This window comes from Oryza sativa, chromosome 8 (genome assembly GCF_034140825.1).
Source record: "Oryza sativa Japonica Group chromosome 8, ASM3414082v1".
Taxonomy (NCBI): domain Eukaryota; kingdom Viridiplantae; phylum Streptophyta; class Magnoliopsida; order Poales; family Poaceae; genus Oryza; species Oryza sativa.
Genome location: NC_089042.1, coordinates 26,997,105 through 27,003,474, shown reverse-complemented (window position 1 = coordinate 27,003,474; position 6,370 = coordinate 26,997,105). Strand labels below are relative to the sequence as shown.

Below are 6,370 nucleotides of genomic sequence, written 5' to 3'. Positions count from 1 at the left end.
TAACTGATATAAGTGGTGGAAGGAGGACGGATGAGATCAGCAACGGCGGGGATGGTGCGATGGTGGCAGGGTGGACTAGATCCACATCGCCCCTCCCTCCATCTCATGCTAGGGCAGAGATCTCCATAAGGGATGGCGATTTTGGTAAAACGTTGGGAAGGCTTATTGCTGCAAGAGGTTGAAACTTGGACCTCGAAGAAGTTCAAAACTGAGTCTTTTACTAGTACTAGTAATCGTGTACGTGCTTCAACAATTTATGTCACTGCAATCATATAAAGACAAAATTTATTGCATTTTCCTGTAATATATATCACACAAAACATACATACTCAGAGTTATCTACTAATGTAATTTGACATACTACTTTATAACCGCTTTTAAACACTAAAAAATGCAAAGCAGCTACATAATTTGTCATATAAAGCTCGATAAACATTTGAAAAGCTCAGAGCAATATATGTCTTTATGGCATTGAAATGAACTCCACTGTCTACATTATATAATCCAAAAAAATGACTCCACATCTCCAGCTCCACCATGTACATAATAGCTTCTCTTCACCCCGCTACTTCAAATATACTCATCTTGATCTGAAATTAAAATGGCATTTACATGATTACCAATGAGTTTATATACTATGCAAGTAGAAATTTATCTCTTTCACTTCCAAAAAATAGTCATCACAGTGGTATTTCAGAAAATCATCATCAAAATAGTATTCAACATGGTTGCCTTAATTGAAGTAAAAAGAATATACCAAGTGTGAACATTCTGGAAACAACTTTATCATTTTGTGAATATATCCTCTTTTTTTTCCTTGCCTATTAGGATTAGTCTACATATCTAGTTCGACATCTTTGCTGAGCAATTAATTATAGCCCAATCTGGAAAGCGATTTCATTGCCTGAATCGGTTATTTCTTGTTAAATACACATATTAGCAAGAAAATTATTTTGATGTGCATTAGCTCGGAAGGCTGCTAAAACTGCCTAAAATCACAATACCTTATGCAGTGAAACCCTTTAAAGGCCATAAATCACCCATTGCATTTATGAGCCAAGCTCCATCTATTGAAAATAATATATGAAATAATCAGAAGCATATATTGATGGATAAAATTTATGCCTTATATCGTTAGTAATTAAAACTCATTAGAACTCTACAATATCAAAATTCCAGAGAAGAAACATCTTTACTTGAAATAAAGGAGGAGAAACTTTAGCTATATAAAAATGTAATTAAGCAACCTAAAGCTAGCTAATTAAATGAGTTGCTTTGCAAATGCAAACAGATGAAAACAAAAAAAAGATTACCAGGGATTTTATCGAACAGTTCAAAACATTACGCCACACAATGAACTAACAAAATAGTATTATCAGTCATCGGTAGATTTAACCAAAAGGTCAGTTCTGCACTTATGTTCCGATTTTTTTTCCAGCTTTCCTACAAATTTAGAAAGGAATTTTGTATTGTAAAGCATCAAACATAGTCACTGATGTGCAATCAATAAAAATCTGAAATATATGCAAAGAAAACCTGAAGAGAGAATAACTTTTATCAAGAGGGCAACATCATTATTACTTGAAAGAGTGATAACCATGATCGCTGCCACTAACAGTAAATATGCCAAGTCAATTGCAAAACTATCTTTCTGCACACACCAAGAAAAAGGGATAATTGTAAGTGCACCTATGGGTATATACAATGCTCTTATTATCTGTCCAAGGTAAAGCAGGACATGGGCTTTATAGTATGCCACAATTGCCAGCAAATTATTTTATTAGGAAACTAAAACATGTGTGCACCAATTTTATTAGAAGCAATTGGTGACTGCAATTTTGGGTTTTGCAGTCAGTACCTTTTATCAATTATTATTTACCAACATGCAACATGCAGTTCCACATTTTCTTGGGAGGATGATGGCGTACTTAACATTCAATCAAAGTTCTTACTGAAACTAAAAGAAAAAGCTAGTTGGGAGTGCTGAAAAGTGGAAACCTTTATTGATTGCAGAGGATGCCATTGCTTGCCTGCATCATAGGATTCAGTTCTTAGTTTGTCTAATCTGATATCTCCCTTTTTTGTCAGAAGGGCAATTAATTAATGTAAAATAAAACACATATAAGAAGCAAACATCCAAAGAGGAGCCTCATTCATAAAATCATCAGAAACCTGTTGTTTGCAGGAGCGAGGGCCTTCACCTACAGAGAAAAGTTGTGCATTGAGGAGCTGTGTTTTTGGATTAGAGCTGACGAACCTTGCTGCCTTCCCTCCTGATTGCTGAACCTAGGCTTCTCCCGCTACTATTGCTGGTGAGGAGAGGCATTGATCGGAGAGTTGCAGCTTATGTGGCCACATAAGGGCAGGAAAGCGCATCTCGGATCGCAAATTCACAACGGTGCAAAATGAAAGAAGAAGAGTAAATCCCTTGTGTACACATGAAAACTCACCTAATCTCTTCTATACCCTCCAATTTTACACGATCCCCTCTGTACCCCTAAAATTTTGCTTTGATACCTTCCATGCCCTTTCCATTAGGTTTCCTTCATTTTCACATTATGTGTGGTTCCTAATGTCTAAAACACCCCTGTAGATGGAAGAGTGCCATCTAGAGTGGCAGCAGGAGGGAGATGGCCGGCGATGCCCGCGCGGCAGGAGGGGCGGCGGCCCGCGGCCCGCGCGGTGGGAGGGGCGGTGGCTGGCGGCCCGTGCGGCGGGGGCGCGGTGGCCGGCGACGCTCACGCGGTGGGAGGGGCGGTGGCGGCGTGACGGCGGCTGGACGACGGCGCGCGCGGCGGGAGGGCGGTGGCCGGCGACGCCCCGCGCGGCGTGACGGCGGCTGGACGACGGCGCGCGCGCGGCCGGAGGGGCGGCGGCCGACTGCCCGTGCGGCAGGGGCGTGGTAGCCGGCGGCTCGTGCGGCGGGAGGGCGGTGGCCGGCGACGCCCGCGCGGCGGGAGGGCGGCTGGACGACGGCGCCCCACGCGGCGTGACGGCGGCTGGACGACGGCGCGCGCGGCCAGAGGGGTGGTGGCCGGCGCCCCGCGCGGCGGGAGGGCGGCTGGACGACGACGCGCGTGGCCGGAGGGCAGCGGGACGGCGGCGCGCAGAGGCCGTTCGCGTGGAAGAGGATGCGGGAGAAGGAAAGGGGAACTTTAGTTAGGGTTGGCAGGGGCATTTTGGTATTTTCTAAAAATACTGACAACACAATACACGGTTTGAGCAACGTATCTAATGGAAACCTAACGGGAGAGGCATGGAAGGGATCAAAACGAAATTTCAGGGGTACACAGAGGATCGTGTAAAATTCGAGGGTATAGAAAATATTAGGTGAGTTTTCATGTGTACATAAGGGATTTACTCAAAGAAGAATGGCATTTCAGATTCAGCTTATGCGACATTTCCTGGCTCATGCTTCCGTGGCTGGGTGACAGCAGCCGAAGGAGCCTTTACAAGTTGCAAAAATTTAGGAACATAATATGATTTTATTTTGCACACAACTCTCCCATACAAAGACCATATAATAGAGGCGATTCCAATTAGGATCTAACCAGCGCACAAGGTATAGGACTACCACGAAGGCACAAACTATGGGTGGTTTAACTCTTACGTTGCCACTAAACATTAAGTGCTAAAAATACAATCATCGTGATCTTTTTACATTATTTTTTGTATAGCTTGAATCAAAGTGGATTTTTCTAATATTTTCTACAAGAATTGTGAAGAAAAGAATTACTTTATTTAGCTTGAATCAAACTGGTTTGTACTCACTGGAAACTAATGGTAGGACTGGACAAAGTTGTAAATGGGTTAGAAAAATATACTTGGAGATGGACCGTGGCTAGCTTGAATCAGGTACCAACCGATCCACCTGTTTATTGCTGACCAGACCACCGCAGTACTCCATGTTCAGACCATCCACCCTTACCTGCATAGAAAAGAAGGAAAAATGAACACATTCATAAGCCTTCATCATACGTGAAAGGGAGTAATCTTTGCTTTGGTCCAGTAACTCTTAATTATAAACACGGGAAAGAGCAATGTAAAATTGGAGAAATATGACCACCAGTAAAGCTAATTGTCAAGCGACATTTTGTTTCAAAAAGATGTCTAGACACAAAAACTTAGGGTACTACTAAATCAGAGAACACATTCCCCTATATAAATACAACCGGAACCTCCTGTATAGGACATGAATAAGCCAATATTTGAAATAAGGAGGGGCCAGCAAACCATTGATGATGCAGCTGCCAGGCAAGCGATGATTACATCAAATAAAAGAAGGGATTATCTAGAAACCTAGCCAGCTTTCTAGAATTTCCAAGAATTATCTCATGTTAGAGTGTGACAAACTAAGGAATCTGCGTGCAAAATAACATATTGATGTCCAAAGGCAAGACTGATTGGTTGTATGTATTGATCCATCTGCTCATACAAATGGTCACTAATATCCAATCTACAGATTTAGGCTAAACATTGGACACAACAAATCTGTAAAAAATAAAGTATAGAAAAAGTATACCAGAAATATTAGTAAATTCTGATAACACCTTAAGACCAATGTCAGCAGACAGCGGCTGCATACCTTGATAGTGGTCAGAGTAATCAGCTTGCAAAGATGAACAGAAAGCTCCCATAATCCAAATAATATAAGAGAGTTCCTTGAATCAGAGCTGTACAGTCAGCGAGATACTTTGAGTAACAAGTTGCAATTTGGCAATTAAATTAGCATATGACGGACATCATCTTTAGCACACTATTCGGCATCCAAATCTGATCATCTAATAGTGAAAGCAATGGATCGACAAAGGAAACAACCTGAGTTAGGATCCTATATATACCAGATTAAACCAACCTGCCTAACCATTAACCAACCACCACTGCAAATCCTTCAACGACAGACATAAAGAAAGGTCAGACGGGCAAGGGGCACCGTTGAGGCCGAGGGAGTCAGAAATCGTGGAGCCCAACGGAATTGGGGTCGTCGCAGAAGCCACAATCCTTGGTCTTACTACGGGGACTTTCACCGGCTCACTGCCCCCTGTGATGGTGGAACGGAGGAGAGAGGTGAGCGCCGGTCTGGGAGCGGAGGGGCACGCGATGCGGTGGCGTGCGGCGGGGAGTCGCGAGGAGGCACGGCAGCGAGTGAGATCACCTCAATGTAATTATCTGATTGTTCACTAACTCCAACAAAAAAAAGGAAAATCATGGTCACTTGTTTTCAGATCGTCTTTTCAACTACCAAATGCTACAGGCCAATGCTCAACAAGGAAGAAGATTAAAATTCCCACACGTACGGAGAACATTAGGGAAATACACAGGATTTTTGGGACTTACTTGTACTATAGGGGCCGAGGTCGAGTTCAGTTCCGGCGGTGGAGAAGGGGCCGAAGTCGGCTCCGGCGGCTGATCCGAGTGGGAGAAGCACGATACGGCGGCGGCTCCGGCGAGGACGCGGCGTAGCGCCGGCAGCGGGGCGCGGCGGTGGGGAAGAAGGAGGACGGCCACGGCGTAGCGGCGGGAGCGAGGAGGACGGCCGCGGCTGCTCCGGCGAGGACGCGGAGGAGCGGAGGCAGTGGGGAGTCGCTCCTGCGAGGACGCGGGGAGGAGTGAGCGAGGAAGAGAAGTGCGCGGTCTCCGCGGCCGCGGGTGGAGGAGGAGCGATGTCTTCGCGCGGAATCCTCGCCTGTGAAATCGTGCGGTGGAGAAAACTTCGCGCGGATGGACGGTCCAGGTTAGTCCGGATGATTTGGCATGTAGCATTGGAGGGGACAACTCCTCCTTTTTATATTAGTATATAGATAGATTGTTTCTTATCCTTCTACTAGCTTTATTTCTTTCTTTTTTTCCCCTCGGATTTGAGGCTTGGAGTTTAACAACTCATGTAACTTCTACTGTATCCACTTGTAGATTTCTATCCATTATCTAATAAATAATAAAAATAGAAATCACAAACAGAAAAAAATATGAAGTAATGTAGTACTCCCTCCGTTTTTTAATAGATGACGCCGTTGACTTTTTCTTACATATTTGACCATTCGTCTTATTCAAAAAATTTACGTAATTATAATTTATTTTGATATGAGTTGTTTTATCACTCATAGTACTTTAAGTGTGATTTATATCTTATACATGTGAGAAAAAATCAACGACGTCATCTATTAAAAAACGGAGGTAGGAATAAAATACTCCTCTGCCAGTGTCATGGGCTGACTGGAGGCCCATCTTCCATCCTTAACATTGTTGGGCTAAAGAGGCTGTTTGACACCTGCTGGGCTGATCGATCGACGCACGCGTCATGCAGAGAACGATGTCTTATGTTTCTTTATTTTCTTCTTTTTTTAATATGCTACTTTTTTTATTATACGGT

General features: G+C 43.7%; 1 long non-coding RNA gene across 5 annotated transcripts; it reads right to left on the bottom strand.

The window, feature by feature from the left end:
• Window positions 1–273: 273 nt before the first annotated feature.
• Window positions 274–5,639, bottom strand: LOC9267708 (uncharacterized). 5 transcript variants are annotated; one of them, XR_001548471.3, is made up of 7 exons: window positions 5,338–5,639; window positions 4,856–5,180; window positions 4,586–4,673; window positions 2,258–3,928; window positions 1,999–2,030; window positions 1,005–1,067; window positions 274–590 (listed from the first exon to the last, which is right to left on the bottom strand). It is a non-coding gene; the product is annotated as an uncharacterized lncRNA (long non-coding RNA). The 5 variants fall into 5 exon arrangements; XR_010734634.1 differs by having other exon boundaries at window positions 4,856–5,041; XR_010734633.1 differs by lacking the exon at window positions 4,856–5,180.
• Window positions 5,640–6,370: the final 731 nt, after the last annotated feature.